This window comes from Haemorhous mexicanus, chromosome 4 (genome assembly GCF_027477595.1).
Source record: "Haemorhous mexicanus isolate bHaeMex1 chromosome 4, bHaeMex1.pri, whole genome shotgun sequence".
Taxonomy (NCBI): Eukaryota; Metazoa; Chordata; class Aves; order Passeriformes; family Fringillidae; genus Haemorhous; species Haemorhous mexicanus.
This window is the reverse complement of record NC_082344.1, coordinates 77942634-77962455: the sequence shown is the minus strand read 5'-3', so window position 1 is coordinate 77962455 and position 19822 is coordinate 77942634. Positions and strand designations below refer to the sequence as shown.

The following is a 19822-nucleotide window of genomic DNA, read 5'->3' as shown; positions in this document are numbered from 1 at the left end:
CTGCACTCGGCTATTTTCGGTTCTTCGGCTCCACTCGGCTATTTTCGGTTCTTCGGCTCCACTCGGCTATTTTCGGTTCTTCGGCTCCACTCGGCTATTTTCGGTTCTTCGGCTCCACTCGGCTATTGTCGGCTAACCTCGGGGGGCTGCAGTACCGCGCTCTGCCCACCAGGCGGCTAAAAAGCAAAAAAAAGTCAACAAAGAACAACCCAAGCCTTTCTTTTAAACAATATTTAAATATATTTTATTTTCAAATTTTTCATGTTTATACCCAAATTTCGATTTAGAATGTATATTGATGCCTAATGTTGATTTCTATATTTATAATTTTCTATTGATATATACATTTATATTCTATATTTAATCGATTCCTATTACTTAGATTTATTAATATATTTTACATATTGATTATATATTTCTGGTTAAGATTTTATAATTCTGTAACAATCATATGATTTCAAATAAAACCCCTGCCTCTACCCAAATAAAAGCCAAAAAGAACCCCTTTCTTTTAAACTTTATTTGATTTTTTTTAAATTACATTTTTCATATTTATACTCCCATGTACAGTTTAAATGTGTATTCATGTATAGTGTCATTTGTGTTCTATATTACATCTCTCCCTATTATATTTATTTCTATTTTATATTTCTCTATCTATATATTTATATCCTGATTATATATTTTTATATTTAGAAATAGACAAAAATAATATCTATATTCATATTATTTAAAACAAAACCCCTGCCTCTAACCCAATAAAAACGAAAAAAAAAAAAAAAAACCACCAACCCTTTGTTGTAAAAAATATTTAAATTTTTTTTTTTTTTAGATTTATAGTCCTTTCTATTTAAAAATGTATATTGATGTACAACGTTTATTTGTACATTTATGTTTATCGTTTTCTATCTGTATATAAATTTATATTCTATATTACATACATTCCTATTGTTTATATTTATTTATATATTTTTATACATATGTTTTTATCTTGATTATATATGTCTGGTTAAGTTTTTTACTTCTGTAACACTTCTATTATTTAAAAAAATAAACCTGCCTCGAACCAAATAAAAGCCGAGAAGAACCACTTTTTTTTAACTGTATTTAATTTTTTTTTTACTTATGGTTTTTATATTTAGACTCACATTTACATTTCAAATGTATATTAATGTATATATTAATTATTTCTGCTCTCTATTACTTCTCTTCCTATTATTTCTATTGATTTATACTTTATATCTACATTTATATCCTGATTATATAGTTCTATATTTAGAAATAGAAAACAATAATATCTATATTCATATTATTTAAAATAAAAGCCCTGCCTCTAACCAAATAAAAACGAAAAGAACCCTTTCTTTTAACCTATATTTACATATCTTTATATTTACATTTTTCATATTTATATACACATTCATACGAATGAATTATTTTGCCGCCTAATATTATTTATATTCTAAATGACACCTCTTCATATTACTTACATATATTCATATTTAAATTTAAATTTATCGTTTAGTTATAGGTGTATATCTTTATACATTTATTTTATCTTTCTCTATTTAGATATAGAAAATATTTCTAAAATATTTACATTATTTAAAATAAAACCCTTGCCTCTAACCAAATGAAAACCAGAAACACCCCTTTATTTACAACCTATTTAAAGATTTAAAAATAATTTTGTTCTGCCTAATTATATTTACATGTCCATTTATAATTTTTATTCGTTATATTTATAGATGTGATATATAGTCTAGAGAAAACCTTTTAATCTATCAGATATAGTATTTTTATAATAGGTATTTCTATAAGTTTAATTTATTTATATTAGATATTTACAGGTATCGGTATATATAGTATATATTTGTATAGTCGGATTTATATTTTTATATTATTTATATTTATAATCCTTTTCAAAAACTCCAGCCTATAACCTAATAAAAACCAAAAAAGCCCCAATTTTTTTTAAACGACATTTAAATATTTTTCTGTTTACGATCCCTATTTCTATCTCTTTGTACAGATCTCTATCCCTCTAGCGCCCTTTTTGCGGTCGCTTCCAACGCCTGGGGATGGGCAGGGCGCTGGCTCGGGGGGGCTGCAGTACCGCTCTCTGTCCACAAGGCGGCAGACTTACCGGGAGGGGCGCGCTTCGATTTTCCCGCCCTTTATGCCGCCACCTTGAGAAGGTCAAGCGAGTCCGCGACATCCGCGACACTCCACTCCCAACATGGCGGCCAAACGAGGACCCCCCCCCACCGTGAGGCGTTTACGCAGATGCCTGTCAGAAACACGCCAAATTACAACCGTCCGCGACTCACCTGAGCTCACAGCCCGCGTCCGAGGCACTTGATACGCCACAAAAAATCCCGCCGTGGCCGCGCAGGCGTCAGGGTGCTGTGCAGGCAGTCCGGTTAGACCGACCGCGGGGCCTTCTTTTTCACCGCCATCTTGAGAAGGTCAGAGAAAGTCCGCGACATTCGCGACACGCCACTCTCAACATGGCGGCCGCGAGAAGACCCAGCAGCAGAGAGAGGCGTTTACGCAGATGCCTGTCAGAAACCCGCCGAAAAGCGCCCGCCCACCGCGCCGCTGAGCCGACAGCCCGCGTCCGGGACACATGAAACGCCACAGAAAATCCTGCCGGGGCCGCCCTGGCGCCGGGGTGCCGTGCAGGCAGTTCGGTTAGACGGACCGCGGGTCTTCAACTTGCCCGCCCTTTTGGCCGCCACCTTGAGAAGGTCAAGCGGCTCCGCGACACCCGCCGCACGCCACTCCCAACATGGCGGCTGCGGGGACGCCTGCCTGTGCCGGGCTGCAGTACCGCGCTCTGCCCACAAGGCGGCAGCACCGCCGCGCGCCCCAGCCGGGGGCAGCCGCGCGCCTTGGGGCTGCGGGCAGGGAAGGCGGCGAGAGAGAACAGGGGCGGCCCCCGCCGAAAACTCCTCTGAAAGAAATGCCAAAAAATAAGCCGGAAGAAATTAAACCCTGCCTCTCACCCAATAAGAAACAAAAAGAAAAACACAAAACAAAAAAACCCCCAAAAACCAGCCCAAACCCGAACATTCCTTTAAAACAGTATCTATTTTACTTTTTATATTTTTTCATATTTATATTCACATTTATATCTATCATGTATATATTGGTGTATCATGTAATTTAACAATTTATACTTACAAATTTCTATTTAGATAGAAATTGAATTTCTATATTTCATCTGTTCCCATTACTTAGGTTTATTTCTATGGTTTTATACATATTTTTATATACTGATTAGATATTTCGGGTTAAGATTTTTACTTCTGTAACACTTACATTATTTCTAATTAAACCCCTGCCTTTACCCAAATAAAAGCCAAAAAGAACCCCTTTCCTTTAAAATGTATTTCATTATTTTTTATTTTATTTTTCATATTTATACTCGTATATATCTTAATGTATGGTGTCATTTGTGTTCTATATTACACCTCTTCCTATTATTTATATATATTTCTAGCTTATATTTCTATATCTGTATTTTCATATCTTCTTTCTATATTTCGATATTTAGAAATATCAAACAATAATATCTATATTCATATTATTTAAAACAAAAACCCTGCCTCACACCAAATAAAAAGAAAAAACGACCTTTCTTTTAAATTATATTAACATATTTTATAGTAATATTTTTCGTATTTATTTTCCCATTTATATTTATAATTTCAATTGCCCTATAATGTTATTGATATTCTAGATTACATCTCTTCACATTACTTACACATATTTATATTTAGGTTTACATTTAGAGTTTAATTATAGTTACATATCTTTATATAATATATTTCTATATTTCGATTTACATTTCTATAATACTTGCCTTGTTTAAAATAAAGCCCCTGTCTCTAACCAAATAAAAACCAAAGACACCCCTTCGGTTAAACCGTATTTAAAAGTTTAAAAATAATTTCATTTTTCATCATTATATTCACATGTACATTTCTATTTTTTACTATATTTATAGATTATCTAGTATAGAGAATGCCTTGAAGAACAGACCTGTCTTTATACTATATATTTATATTACTTATATTTAGTTATATTAAATATTTATAGGTATCAGTAGATATATTATAGATTTGTATAGTTGGATTTATAGTTTTATATTATTTATATTTCTACTATTTATAAAAGAACCCAGCCTATAACCTAATAAAAACAAAAAAAAACCCCCAATTTCTTTTAAACTATAGTGAATATTTTTATATTTACAATCTCTACTTATATATATTTGTGTATATATATTAGACTCTATTTTCCATATATTATAGTATGTCACAATAACATACATTATATGATAGTTTTATATATTTATCTGTTTTCCATGTTTATGTTTACAGTTATAGTTTTAGATTTCCTTTCAAATTTATTTTTATTTCTATTTTGACCTGTCTAATAAACCATATCAACTCACTCACCTGACACGTCAGAACCAGAGAAATCCCGACGCGCCTCGGTCAGCGCCGGCGCGCAGGGCACGCTCGTCCCATCGCAGCACATCCAAACAAAACCTATTTCTGCTACTAACAAAGAACAAAGGCCCCACTACACTTCACCCCATTAAAAACTCACAGAAACCCAACTGGAAATAAATTTTAAAACCCCTCTATAACTAGCCCAAACCCCCCCATCCATTCCAATCCTAAACTTCCTCCCAAACCAGTAGCTCAGAAACCCAAAAAACTCAAACACACATTGAAAATGAAATAACTGCTAATAAAAACAAAAACCCATGAAAAAATAAATCAAACCGACTCACTGAACTCAAAACTGTGCAACTGACCCTAAACATTACTACAAAAAGCCCCCAAAGCTCCACCTTTATGCTAACTCACAAATAAGAACAAATAATCTATAAAAATTATCTTAAAAATTAAAAAAAAACTAATTAAAAGCATACAAATAAAAAATCTAAACTATTAAAATACTAAAAATACCACTACCCAAATTTTAAAAAATGTTGCCTATAAAAACCCACCATAAAAATGCCCCTGTCCCCAAAGATAAAACTAAACAAAACCCATCACACCAGAAATAAATCGGAACTTGGGAAAGCTAAAACCGTAACACTCAAGAAGTACACCATATCCCTTCTGGTACACCAGCTACAAACAGCATAAAACAATACAATCAATTCTTAAAAACCACCTTTAAACCACGACCTTTTTAAGAAAACTTTCAACAATTTTAAAACGGCTTTTAACAAAAGCCATCTAATAAATTAACACCCAAAACTCCAGCAGCCGAGCTAGCCCTACCAAATCTCTCTGTTTATACATCCAATAAACAAAACCAAAATCCCAACAATATCCCAAGTCTATTCAAGAAACCTACTGAAATTAATCCTACTCAAATACAAACCAACCCATCCATAAAGTTAGCCTCACTCAAAAAGAAAACAATGACAGAGAGTTAAGAATACCAAGAAATAAAGCAACACACCATACACCACCAACGAATATAATATTCAAGGAAAAAAAAAAAACACTTTTTTTTTTTTTTTTTTTTTTTTTTTTTTTTTTTAAAACTAACTTCTTTTATTAGCTAGAACAAAGGATTTTGCCAGGACTGTAACAACAACTTCTTCTCCTCCTTCCTCTTCTTCTGAAACGTCCCATCTCATTCCCAAATTCCTTACAACTTTTGAGTTTCAATCCAAGCAAAAAGCAAAACTCGTGCACGTGTGCGTCGGATGCTCCTGCCAGGTTCTCCATTGCACCCCACATCTTCTTACACGTTCAGTCTTCGTGCTGTCCTGCCGGGGTGAGTTTCAGAGAAGGATTGGCACATGTGAAGAGAGGATTTCCCCTCCCTCCCTCCCTCCCTCCCCCCCCCGAGCCGGTTTCCTTAGCACATTTCAATAAATTCCAAGCCTGCAATGATGCACACTCGTCCCAAGGCTCACAGCAAGCACGCAGGAGCTCAGGCTTACTTGCTTCCATGGCTCTGTGCCTGAGATAGCTGAGGAAATTTCCCGTGACCCTCTGTTGCAATAAACTGGAATGCAAACTCGGCTCCATCTCAGAGCCTCAGTGGGAGGCAGGAGCACATCTGGCTGACCCACAAAAATCCTTTCTTGGGCGGCGGCACCGCGCTGGAAAGGGGAAACACGTGCTAGTGAACAGCAGCTCAGAAACCATTCTTGTCCAATGTTACCTGCTCTACTTGGCAGCTCACTAACACCAGTCTAATTTTATCACTGCAGGGAGAATTCTGTAGGAAAGTGTCTGATGAGCAGCGACAAGGGCTTCACTCCCTGCTACGCAGCCTGCAACACCCTTGAGAGAGCAGAGCAGCAAAATCACCAAACTCTTCTTGCCGTGGGGCAGGGTAGAAGATCACTGTGGGAAGCACATCAAAAGAGGGGAAATGGTCTATAAATGCACAGACATTTGATTTCAGAAGCCCAGAGATAAGGATGTTCTCTAGGAAGCCAGACGTGACATGATATTTCTAAGATTTTCTTCTTCATTGAAGGAAATCTATGTGTATATATACACACTTAGAAATGATTGCGTGAGGTTTTTTTTTTTTTTTTCTTTTGAAGCTCCAAGAATGATTTCCCATCTTGAGTCACTCAGGAAGAAATGGCCCCTGTGACTCAGGACAGAAGGGCTGCCTGCTCTTTTGATCATGACAGCTTTTGGCTGTACCCGGGAAGCAGGAGCAGCAGCCAGAGCTGAGGCTCAGCAGAGGCTGACCCCGGCCAGCCCCTTCCTCACTTCCCTGTGTCACAACCCTTCCAGGCAGAAGGACGCAAAGCAGGTTACGATTTCTCTCCTAGATATGTTTTTCGAAAATAATACTTCCAGGGGTGATCACAATGGGGGCACAGAAAAACACAAAGAATGAAAAGTACCGTGTTTGGTGTTTTATCAAACGGTGTGTCTTCCCTACCATGTCCGGAAGCTGGATCGATGCACCAAACTTTTCACTGCACCCTTGTCCTTGCTTCTGCGCCATCCTCACCAGCTGCTCTTGGGAAGTGCTTGTATTGCCCTGGAAAGGTGATCACCCTGCACGAAACTGGAGGCTGAGCTTTCGGCCTCTGGAGGAGGGAGCTGCGCCGTGGATCCCGTCCCGATGGCGCTGCAGACGCCAGCACCCGCGGGAGGACTGGGGGGACTCCGAGCTCCACCTCTCTCTGCCCAGGCCCTGGGGAAGATGGGGGAGCTATTCTCCAGAAGCATCGCCCCTGCAATCATCACCTCCATCAACATTCTGAGAGCGCTTTTGGTTTTAACAAAGAGCAACCCTGATTTGCCATTTGCAGATCACAATGGGAATGAACCTGGAAGACAAAACACAAGATCAATTCACAGCTGGACGTTCAAATCTTTTTCTCCAAAACCCAATCAACGTGCAGCTTTTCCCTTAAGCTGAAGTACGGACCAAAGTCATAGAATCGTTCAGGTCAGAAAGGACCTTCAGGCAGCGAAGATGAGCATTTAGGTGTGGCATGAAGCTTGGGGAGCACTGAAGAAGCTGTAAAAGTCAACTGATATTCTTTGGAAATTAAAAACAAAACGAAGTAATTAACTAACAAGGAATCCTCTGCGGAAACGACACACGGGACGGCCTGCGGGGGAGACGCCCGAAAGCCAAAGCTGCGCTTCAGTGGCATCTAAGGTGGGAGTTTTGCAGAGTGCCTGTACACAAGTTTGTTTTCACTGGGATCAGTGAGCAGTGGCCACCGCAGAGCAGGAGGTGCTGTGGCTCAGAAGACCTGGCTGTGAAAAGTACAGGTTATTGTCCCCAAGCACATGCCAGCGGTCTGGAAAAGGGTGATCCGGCTTGACACTGCCGGTGTGCTTGCTAAAGGGGGGGAGCGGCTCAGTCCTCGTCACTCACCTGATGCTCCCAGTCGGGGCGCAGTCGAACGGCACCACTTGGCCGGGCTTCACCTCCCTGGCTATTTTCTGTGCAGGGAACTGCAATGCCATTGCAACTTTTCTGTTCTCGCATCATTCTTCTAGAAAAAAAAAAACAATACGTTGAAGGGGAAACTGCCTTGTCACCGTCCCAAAATCCTTTATCGCTTGTGGTAACCCACGGCACACTCCCTGCCCGTGTTATCTTCACCTTAACTCTGTTTACAAGTGCCATGAATAAACCCAAATCCAACTGAGGAAGCTCCTCTTTGCTCACATTTCAATTCAAGGCTGGAACGATCACCTTGCAAAGAACTTTCCTCTACCGGTGCTAGATGCAAAAGAAAAAAAGCCAACCCAGGAATGCCTGCCACACCGGAGTACACAAAGCTGCTGCTGCTGCTTCCAATGGCTTAGGCTGAGGGCTTCTCTGTTCTTCTTTTGCCCTTCTAACGGGAAGGACTGGCTTTGACTGTCTTTGAACTAGCTACAGATACGAAAGATTTAGTAAACAAGTATTCTTTATCCCATTTCTCTTAAGAGTGTGTCCTGACAGATGTCTTCTTCCTCCTGAGGTTTAGACCACTGTTTGATCTTTTTTTCTTTTCCCCCCGCTTTTTTCCCCCCCTTTATTCCCTGAAGCATTTCACACCATGATGGGCAAAGGCCCAGCAGGAATTAGACTGAACACTGGACACGGAGACAAAAGAAAAGGCTGGAAGTTACTCTTGTTCTCCAGGCTGGCACTGCCAGCTCCTGAGAGCTCAGTCAGGACAGTCAACATTTCTGAGAGTACCTGTACACAGGCGTGTGCAGACCTTGGGTCCTGCTGCGGCTCGCAGCTGCAGGCTCAGACACGCACGCCGAGCTCCTGGATCCTCCACGACAGAGCCGCCTCTCCCTGCTGATCCCGTGCTGTGCCTGCGGAGCAGGGAGGGAAGGAGAGGCACGCAGGGTAGCACAGTGGCAGTGCACAAGCTGCCAGGCCTCACCCATCGGACCTGCACCGAAGAGGAAATCTTACTTTTCAAAACTCTCCATCGTGCCATACAAAACACTGAATCCTTCCCAGTCTGGAAGGGACAGCCTGGCATGATGCCCCTCAGGTCACATCTTACATAAAGGGTTCTTCTTCTCCTGCACAATGCTCTATAGTCTACTTTTACTTTTTATCTTTCTATAGATATAAAAATACCTACAGAAACTATCGATATTCACGAAGCGACCTTCAATCGTAACAGCCAGGCCTCCGCATGACTGCGCTTAACTCCTGCTTAGCTCAGGGCATCTCCCTGTTCCTCAGGCTCCAGAAACCACTGAAACTCCCCTGTTTTCCCCGGGGGGCTGCCTGCTGGCAGCCGCCCTCCTCTCTCCAACGCGGTCACCTGCCAGGCTGTAATATTGACATTGGTGTGACTATCGAGTCATTGGAGACTCATCCACGCTTAAATCAAATAAACCCCCTACTTTTAAGTACTAAATTCCCTACCAAAGCACGCGTTTTACTGACGCCTACACGGGCATACCGGGCAGCTTATTTTCATTCGGAAAAATAAAATAAGCTTCCCCAGTACAAAAGCCCCCTCCAGCAGCAGAGGATGCACCCTGAGTACCTCGGCGAAGAGAGGCCACCACGCCAGTGCCCGTCAGCGGCCCCCCAAAACCCGCCCGCCCGCCCGCGGCGCTGCCGAGCCCACAGCCCGCCAGCCCCGCACCGGAACCACCGCGGAAAGCCCCGACGGGCCGGCGCCGCCACGGGGGCGCCGTGCGGGCAGCGCAGCGAACGGACCGCGAGCCTCGACTGCGCCCCCCCTTCCTGCCGCCATCTTGGGAAGGTCACCCGGCTCCCGGCCGAGCCTCTCCCGAGTCCCGGGACGGCGGCGGCTGCGGGTCCCCGGCAGAGAGAGGCGTCCGTGCCATTGCCTGTCGGCGCCCGCCCGCCACCCGTCCGCCAGCTGCGCCACTGACCCAGGGCCCGTGTGCCCGGCGCTGCATACCTCACGGAAAATCCCGCCGGGCCGGCGGGCAGGCAGTCTGGTATACAGACCGCGGTGCTCCTTTTTCCCGCCCTTTTGGCCGCCATCTTGGGAAGGTCAAGCGCGTCCCGGCCGAGCCGCCCCCCAGGGCGCGATGGCGCGCGGGCCTCGGCACGGACGCGTCCCGGCCGCTGCCCGTCCGGGGGGCGGTACCGCGCTCGGCTGCGGGCGGGGAAGGCGGGCAAAAAACCGGCTGCCATCCCCCAGAAAATCCTCTGAAATAAACGCCGAAAACCTGCCTCTTAGCCAACAGGAACGAAACAAGCGCCCTTTCTTTAAAACCATATTTAAATCTATTTTAGATTTAAATGTTTCATGTTTACATTCACATGCATCTTTATACCGGACATTGATGCGTTAGGTAATTTGTATAATATATTACATCTACTCCTATGGTTTGTATTTATTTATGTTTTGCGTTTTTATACATATCTGTCTATATCGATGGTATATTTCTTTCTTTAGATTTCTATTTATATAATACTTCTATTATTCAAAATAAAAACCCTGTCTCTAACAAAATAAATACAACCCCCCCTTATTTTAAACGCCATTGAAGTATTTTTATTTCTACTTCCTAAAATTATATTCACATATGATTCTTTCGTTTCTTTTGATGCATTATAATAGTGATTACATATAAGATATATAAAATTCTAAAAAAGTATTTAAATTATTATTTCTATTATGTATCATATCTACTGCTACAACTAATTTTTTCTTATATTTTTAAATTTTATATATATCTGTATGTATTTATGATCTATTTCTATCCTTAGATTGCCACCTTTATATTATTTGTATCTAAAATTTTTACAATCAAAACTCTGCCTATTGACAAAAAAAAACCCGCTTTACTATTTAAAAATATTTTTATATTTATAATTTTCATATTTATATTTATAATTTGTTATATAGTATACGATAACATATTGATGTACTCTACTTATATATATCCAATACACATTTCCTATAATATATTATCATAAGATATATACAGTATTACTTGTATTATGTATTGTATCGATTTTTATTATTCTGTATTTATAATTATCTTATATTGTTATATATGTCTGCATATATTTGTCATCCATTTCTATATTTATATTTTGATTGGGGCTTTGTTTCTATTTATAATCTAGATCTTTAGATATCTATAAACAGATGTAATACTCTGTATTAAAAATTATAATAGCTTATTGTAATATATAATGATTCATGTTACATGTTTCACTTTTATATATTCGGTCTATATTTAAATTTTAAGGGGTTTTATTCCCATTTTTATACATCTATTTGTTTTGTTTCATTATCGTTATAGTTATAATTTTACATTTAAAATCCAATTCCTAAATAATAGGACAAAACAAACAGCATCAAATTCCCACCAATATCCTCCAAAAGCATCCAGATACCTCCACCAGCCAACCGACGGCCAGCAAAAAGCCACACAACGCTCTTTGCCGTAACAATTCTCATCACATCAGAAAAATGCAACGAATATAAAAGAAAACCCAATAGAAACGCACACAGCAAATCACCAAAACTACGAGGAAAAATTCAAACCACCTTACTAAACTCCAAGCAGTGCCAATGACCCTGAACTTTACTAAAAAAAAAAAAAAAAAAAAAGAAAAAAATAAAAAAAATTTCTACCTCTACACTAAGTCAAAGAATAACCAATACTCTGTAAAAATAACTTTAAAAACCGAACTAATTAACGAAATAGAAAAAAATCTCAACCACTACAAAATAAGAAAATAACTACCCAAATAAAAAAACTACTTAAAAAGACCCACCCTATAAATACCCATGTTCCAAAAAAAAAAACCCCTGATAAACAACAACCAAATATATCAAAGGCCAAAAAAAAAAAAAAAAAGCACCACCAAAAAAACCCAACCAAAAACCCAACCGAAAACTTAAATTTAAATAAACTTAAATTTACAACAACAACAAAAAAATCCTAACTGAATCAACCCATAGTGCCTCAATCTATCAAAATAAAACGCCGCCTAGAAATGAACACAAAGCCTAAAAAGAAACGGAACCATAAACAATATCTCCCAAACGATCCGTCACAATAAAACATACGCTACAATCGAACAAACCAAATAAATGAAAGCCCTGTAAGACGATAAACACAAACGCAATTATCAATATCTTTAAAACCCCGCTGCTATTAACTACCTGACGCTACCTCAAGCCCACCAGAACAAACGCTACACACTCACGCTACTAAAAGCCACCACAACAGAATTAAACGCCTAACCTCTACTTCACGCTACGACCCATAAAAACCATCGCACACCTTTAGAAAACATCGCACACCCCGGCAAAAAAAAAAAAAAAAAAAAAAAAAAAAAAAAAAAAAATCCGACAACAAAACTCCATTCAAAACAAACCTTTATCGTCACCACCTGAACCGAGATCCACAGCATTCAGGAAAAACACCCTATCCCTTAGCATCCAGCAACTGCAAACAGAACGAACCGATGCAATCGATTCCCAAAACCCGCCTCGAAACCACGACGTCCAAGAACTTTCAGCAATCGAAGCCCGCGCTGCCGGCACGGACGGAGCGCGGCTGCCGGCAGGACAGCGGCTCCTCCGGCGCGCAGGGGCGGCGCCGCCCCGGAGCCCCCCGCCCGCTCCCCCGGCCCGGCGGGGCCGGCACCGGGCCCAGGGGGCCCCGGCGGCGCCCGAGCCCCGCGCCCGGAGCGGGCAGAGCGGCCGGCACCGGCCGGGCCAGCGCAGGGCCCGGGCCGCCTCTCCCGCCCGCCGGCCCGGCACAGCCCCGCTCGGCTCCGGCACGGCTCGCACCGGCGCTGCCGCGGCAGCCCCGCCGCGCCAAATTCCCCGTCCGCCTCAGCGAGCGCCCGGGCGGTGCCGGGAGGGCTCCCGAGCGGGAACGTTCGGGGCCGGGCCACGGGCAGAAGAAGCGCCCTCGAACGCTGCGGCGCGGCCCGATCGCAAGCCTGCGAACGCTGCGAGAGCTGGAGGTGCCCGCAATTGTACCCCGAAACGGACGCCGCGGGCGGGGCTCACCTCGCTTCAACAAGGGCGAATAAATGTGTGTTCTCCCCTTCAGTTTCACCCCCTGTAATAACAGAAAATAAGGGGTTCTCCTCAAATGAAAGCCTTCAACTGATGGCAAAGAGGGATTTGGACCCCAATTCGAACCCTCGAGAAGGAGGGACAACAGGGCTGCCCCCTCAATTTAAACCTTAGGATGATGAAAATGGGGTGGCTGCCTTCAAATCAAACTCACAATACGACCACGATATTTTTCCAATTCCCCTTAAAACAGAACGCAGGGATTCCCTGTCGCCCCTGTGATAGCCCTAACAGCCTGGAAAAGGCAGGTTTTCCTTCAATCAACACCCTTAAAACCGCAAGTGAAGGGGGATCCCCCCCCCCCGGTTCAAACACAGACAATAATAGAAGAGTAGCTGCTTCCCTCTCCTTAATTTCTTTTGTCCTCATAAGCTCCATTTTTGTTCCTGGGGAACCGGGGAGGGACTGGCAAGATGAAATTGAGAAGGGAAAGGACAAAAGTCCCCGCTCCGAGTCCACACGGGCTCACCTGTTCGGCTGCCGCTTCCCGGCACAAAGCTCTGTCTCTCGGCACCTCCTTTAAGCAACGCTCCGCGTATCCAAGCGCGCATCCTGGTGTTCCCCCAGAGCCCGTGAGAAGCTCTCACCGTCCTTCCACGAGACAGCCCCGGGAACCCCGCTACTCAGCAGCAGCACCATGCAAAAGGGAGCTGAGGCAAACCCTCCCCCTAAAACAGACCCCGGCAGGAGCCGGCCCCTCCTCATCGTCACACTCACACCTGGGGCTGCTCCGAGCCCTCAATCATCGTCACACTCACACCTGGCGCTGGTGCCACTCTCCAACAGCGCCTCTCGGTGACCAGCGCAGAGCCCGCTTCTCACAGACCCAGAGCAAACAGAAATCTGCTACGGGTGTTGGCTTTTCTCATTCCGTCTGGTTCCACAACTAAAACGCGTTCGTGCGCTGATGGCATTGAGAGAAAGCTTTCCAGGGGAGAGAACTGTCATTCAGGTAGCACGCTTTGATACACCTTCAGAAAAAGCAGAATCAGCGCCAACTCCTAAGACCCCCGCTGAGGAACCCAGCCCTCCTTGGGACACCCAATGCACCTCGAAAAAGGAGGGGAGAAGTTCTCGTGCTGAACTCGGCACGGTTCGTCTAAACTCGGTCCTATTCGGTTCTTCGGCTCCACTCGGCTATTTCCGTCCACCCTCGGCTATTTTCGGTTCTTCGGCTGCACTCGGCTATTTTCGGTTCTTCGGCTCCACTCGGCTATTTTCGGTTCTTCGGCTCCACTCGGCTATTTTCGGTTCTTCGGCTCCACTCGGCTATTTTCGGTTCTTCGGCTCCACTCGGCTATTGTCGGCTAACCTCGGGGGGCTGCAGTACCGCGCTCTGCCCACCAGGCGGCTAAAAAGCAAAAAAAAGTCAACAAAGAACAACCCAAGCCTTTCTTTTAAACAATATTTAAATATATTTTATTTTCAAATTTTTCATGTTTATACCCAAATTTCGATTTAGAATGTATATTGATGCCTAATGTTGATTTCTATATTTATAATTTTCTATTGATATATACATTTATATTCTATATTTAATCGATTCCTATTACTTAGATTTATTAATATATTTTACATATTGATTATATATTTCTGGTTAAGATTTTATAATTCTGTAACAATCATATGATTTCAAATAAAACCCCTGCCTCTACCCAAATAAAAGCCAAAAAGAACCCCTTTCTTTTAAACTTTATTTGATTTTTTTTAAATTACATTTTTCATATTTATACTCCCATGTACAGTTTAAATGTGTATTCATGTATAGTGTCATTTGTGTTCTATATTACATCTCTCCCTATTATATTTATTTCTATTTTATATTTCTCTATCTATATATTTATATCCTGATTATATATTTTTATATTTAGAAATAGACAAAAATAATATCTATATTCATATTATTTAAAACAAAACCCCTGCCTCTAACCCAATAAAAACGAAAAAAAAAAAAAAAAACCACCAACCCTTTGTTGTAAAAAATATTTAAATTTTTTTTTTTTTTAGATTTATAGTCCTTTCTATTTAAAAATGTATATTGATGTACAACGTTTATTTGTACATTTATGTTTATCGTTTTCTATCTGTATATAAATTTATATTCTATATTACATACATTCCTATTGTTTATATTTATTTATATATTTTTATACATATGTTTTTATCTTGATTATATATGTCTGGTTAAGTTTTTTACTTCTGTAACACTTCTATTATTTAAAAAAATAAACCTGCCTCGAACCAAATAAAAGCCGAGAAGAACCACTTTTTTTTAACTGTATTTAATTTTTTTTTTACTTATGGTTTTTATATTTAGACTCACATTTACATTTCAAATGTATATTAATGTATATATTAATTATTTCTGCTCTCTATTACTTCTCTTCCTATTATTTCTATTGATTTATACTTTATATCTACATTTATATCCTGATTATATAGTTCTATATTTAGAAATAGAAAACAATAATATCTATATTCATATTATTTAAAATAAAAGCCCTGCCTCTAACCAAATAAAAACGAAAAGAACCCTTTCTTTTAACCTATATTTACATATCTTTATATTTACATTTTTCATATTTATATACACATTCATACGAATGAATTATTTTGCCGCCTAATATTATTTATATTCTAAATGACACCTCTTCATATTACTTACATATATTCATATTTAAATTTAAATTTATCGTTTAGTTATAGGTGTATATCTTTATACATTTATTTTATCTTTCTCTATTTAGATATAGAAAATATTTCTAAAATATTTACATTATTTAAAATAAAACCCTTGCCTCTAACCAAATGAAAACCAGAAACACCCCTTTATTTACAACCTATTTAAAGATTTAAAAATAATTTTGTTCTGCCTAATTATATTTACATGTCCATTTATAATTTTTATTCGTTATATTTATAGATGTGATATATAGTCTAGAGAAAACCTTTTAATCTATCAGATATAGTATTTTTATAATAGGTATTTCTATAAGTTTAATTTATTTATATTAGATATTTACAGGTATCGGTATATATAGTATATATTTGTATAGTCGGATTTATATTTTTATATTATTTATATTTATAATCCTTTTCAAAAACTCCAGCCTATAACCTAATAAAAACCAAAAAAGCCCCAATTTTTTTTAAACGACATTTAAATATTTTTCTGTTTACGATCCCTATTTCTATCTCTTTGTACAGATCTCTATCCCTCTAGCGCCCTTTTTGCGGTCGCTTCCAACGCCTGGGGATGGGCAGGGCGCTGGCTCGGGGGGGCTGCAGTACCGCTCTCTGTCCACAAGGCGGCAGACTTACCGGGAGGGGCGCGCTTCGATTTTCCCGCCCTTTATGCCGCCACCTTGAGAAGGTCAAGCGAGTCCGCGACATCCGCGACACTCCACTCCCAACATGGCGGCCAAACGAGGACCCCCCCCCACCGTGAGGCGTTTACGCAGATGCCTGTCAGAAACACGCCAAATTACAACCGTCCGCGACTCACCTGAGCTCACAGCCCGCGTCCGAGGCACTTGATACGCCACAAAAAATCCCGCCGTGGCCGCGCAGGCGTCAGGGTGCTGTGCAGGCAGTCCGGTTAGACCGACCGCGGGGCCTTCTTTTTCACCGCCATCTTGAGAAGGTCAGAGAAAGTCCGCGACATTCGCGACACGCCACTCTCAACATGGCGGCCGCGAGAAGACCCAGCAGCAGAGAGAGGCGTTTACGCAGATGCCTGTCAGAAACCCGCCGAAAAGCGCCCGCCCACCGCGCCGCTGAGCCGACAGCCCGCGTCCGGGACACATGAAACGCCACAGAAAATCCTGCCGGGGCCGCCCTGGCGCCGGGGTGCCGTGCAGGCAGTTCGGTTAGACGGACCGCGGGTCTTCAACTTGCCCGCCCTTTTGGCCGCCACCTTGAGAAGGTCAAGCGGCTCCGCGACACCCGCCGCACGCCACTCCCAACATGGCGGCTGCGGGGACGCCTGCCTGTGCCGGGCTGCAGTACCGCGCTCTGCCCACAAGGCGGCAGCACCGCCGCGCGCCCCAGCCGGGGGCAGCCGCGCGCCTTGGGGCTGCGGGCAGGGAAGGCGGCGAGAGAGAACAGGGGCGGCCCCCGCCGAAAACTCCTCTGAAAGAAATGCCAAAAAATAAGCCGGAAGAAATTAAACCCTGCCTCTCACCCAATAAGAAACAAAAAGAAAAACACAAAACAAAAAAACCCCCAAAAACCAGCCCAAACCCGAACATTCCTTTAAAACAGTATCTATTTTACTTTTTATATTTTTTCATATTTATATTCACATTTATATCTATCATGTATATATTGGTGTATCATGTAATTTAACAATTTATACTTACAAATTTCTATTTAGATAGAAATTGAATTTCTATATTTCATCTGTTCCCATTACTTAGGTTTATTTCTATGGTTTTATACATATTTTTATATACTGATTAGATATTTCGGGTTAAGATTTTTACTTCTGTAACACTTACATTATTTCTAATTAAACCCCTGCCTTTACCCAAATAAAAGCCAAAAAGAACCCCTTTCCTTTAAAATGTATTTCATTATTTTTTATTTTATTTTTCATATTTATACTCGTATATATCTTAATGTATGGTGTCATTTGTGTTCTATATTACACCTCTTCCTATTATTTATATATATTTCTAGCTTATATTTCTATATCTGTATTTTCATATCTTCTTTCTATATTTCGATATTTAGAAATATCAAACAATAATATCTATATTCATATTATTTAAAACAAAAACCCTGCCTCACACCAAATAAAAAGAAAAAACGACCTTTCTTTTAAATTATATTAACATATTTTATAGTAATATTTTTCGTATTTATTTTCCCATTTATATTTATAATTTCAATTGCCCTATAATGTTATTGATATTCTAGATTACATCTCTTCACATTACTTACACATATTTATATTTAGGTTTACATTTAGAGTTTAATTATAGTTACATATCTTTATATAATATATTTCTATATTTCGATTTACATTTCTATAATACTTGCCTTGTTTAAAATAAAGCCCCTGTCTCTAACCAAATAAAAACCAAAGACACCCCTTCGGTTAAACCGTATTTAAAAGTTTAAAAATAATTTCATTTTTCATCATTATATTCACATGTACATTTCTATTTTTTACTATATTTATAGATTATCTAGTATAGAGAATGCCTTGAAGAACAGACCTGTCTTTATACTATATATTTATATTACTTATATTTAGTTATATTAAATATTTATAGGTATCAGTAGATATATTATAGATTTGTATAGTTGGATTTATAGTTTTATATTATTTATATTTCTACTATTTATAAAAGAACCCAGCCTATAACCTAATAAAAACAAAAAAAAACCCCCAATTTCTTTTAAACTATAGTGAATATTTTTATATTTACAATCTCTACTTATATATATTTGTGTATATATATTAGACTCTATTTTCCATATATTATAGTATGTCACAATAACATACATTATATGATAGTTTTATATATTTATCTGTTTTCCATGTTTATGTTTACAGTTATAGTTTTAGATTTCCTTTCAAATTTATTTTTATTTCTATTTTGACCTGTCTAATAAACCATATCAACTCACTCACCTGACCCGTCAGAACCACAGAAATCCCGACGCGCCTCGGTCAGCGCCGGCGCGCAGGGCACGCTCGTCCCGTCGCAGCACATCCAAACAAAACCTATTTCTGCTACTAACAAAGAACAAAGGCCCCACTACATTTCACCCCATTAAAAACTCACAGAAACCCAACTGGAAATAAATTTTAAAACCCCTCTATAACTAGCCCAAACCCCCCCATCCATTCCAATCCTAAACTTCCTCCCAAACCAGTAGCTCAGAAACCCAAAAAACTCAAACACACATTGAAAATGAAATAACTGCTAATAAAAACAAAAACCCATGAAAAAATAAATCAAACCGACTCACTGAACTCAAAACTGTGCAACTGACCCTAAACATTACTACAAAAAGCCCCCAAAGCTCCACCTTTATGCTAACTCACAAATAAGAACAAATAATCTATAAAAATTATCTTAAAAATTAAAAAAAAACTAATTAAAAGCATACAAATAAAAAATCTAAACTATTAAAATACTAAAAATACCACTACCCAAATTTTAAAAAATGTTGCCTATAAAAACCCACCATAAAAATGCCCCTGTCCCCAAAGATAAAACTAAACAAAACCCATCACACCAGAAATAAATCGGAACTTGGGAAAGCTAAAACCGTAACACTCAAGAAGTACACCATATCCCTTCTGGTACACCAGCTACAAACAGCATAAAACAATACAATCAATTCTTAAAAACCACCTTTAAACCACGACCTTTTTAAGAAAACTTTCAACAATTTTAAAACGGCTTTTAACAAAAGCCATCTAATAAATTAACACCCAAAACTCCAGCAGCCGAGCTAGCCCTACCAAATCTCTCTGTTTATACATCCAATAAACAAAACCAAAATCCCAACAATATCCCAAGTCTATTCAAGAAACCTACTGAAATTAATCCTACTCAAATACAAACCAACCCATCCATAAAGTTAGCCTCACTCAAAAAGAAAACAATGACAGAGAGTTAAGAATACCAAGAAATAAAGCAACACACCATACACCACCAACGAATATAATATTCAAGGAAAAAAAAAAAACACTTTTTTTTTTTTTTTTTTTTTTTTTTTTTTTTTTAAAAC

The 19822-nt window shown here is 40.0% G+C and overlaps 1 long non-coding RNA gene across 1 annotated transcript; it reads right to left on the bottom strand.

Moving 5' to 3' along the window:
* Positions 1-5576: 5576 nt before the first annotated feature.
* LOC132326973 (uncharacterized) lies at positions 5577-6390 on the bottom strand. Its single transcript, XR_009486395.1, has 2 exons — positions 6205-6390; positions 5577-5803 (listed from the first exon to the last, which is right to left on the bottom strand). It is a non-coding gene; the product is annotated as an uncharacterized LOC132326973 (long non-coding RNA).
* Between the last annotated feature and the right edge of the window lie 13432 nt (positions 6391-19822).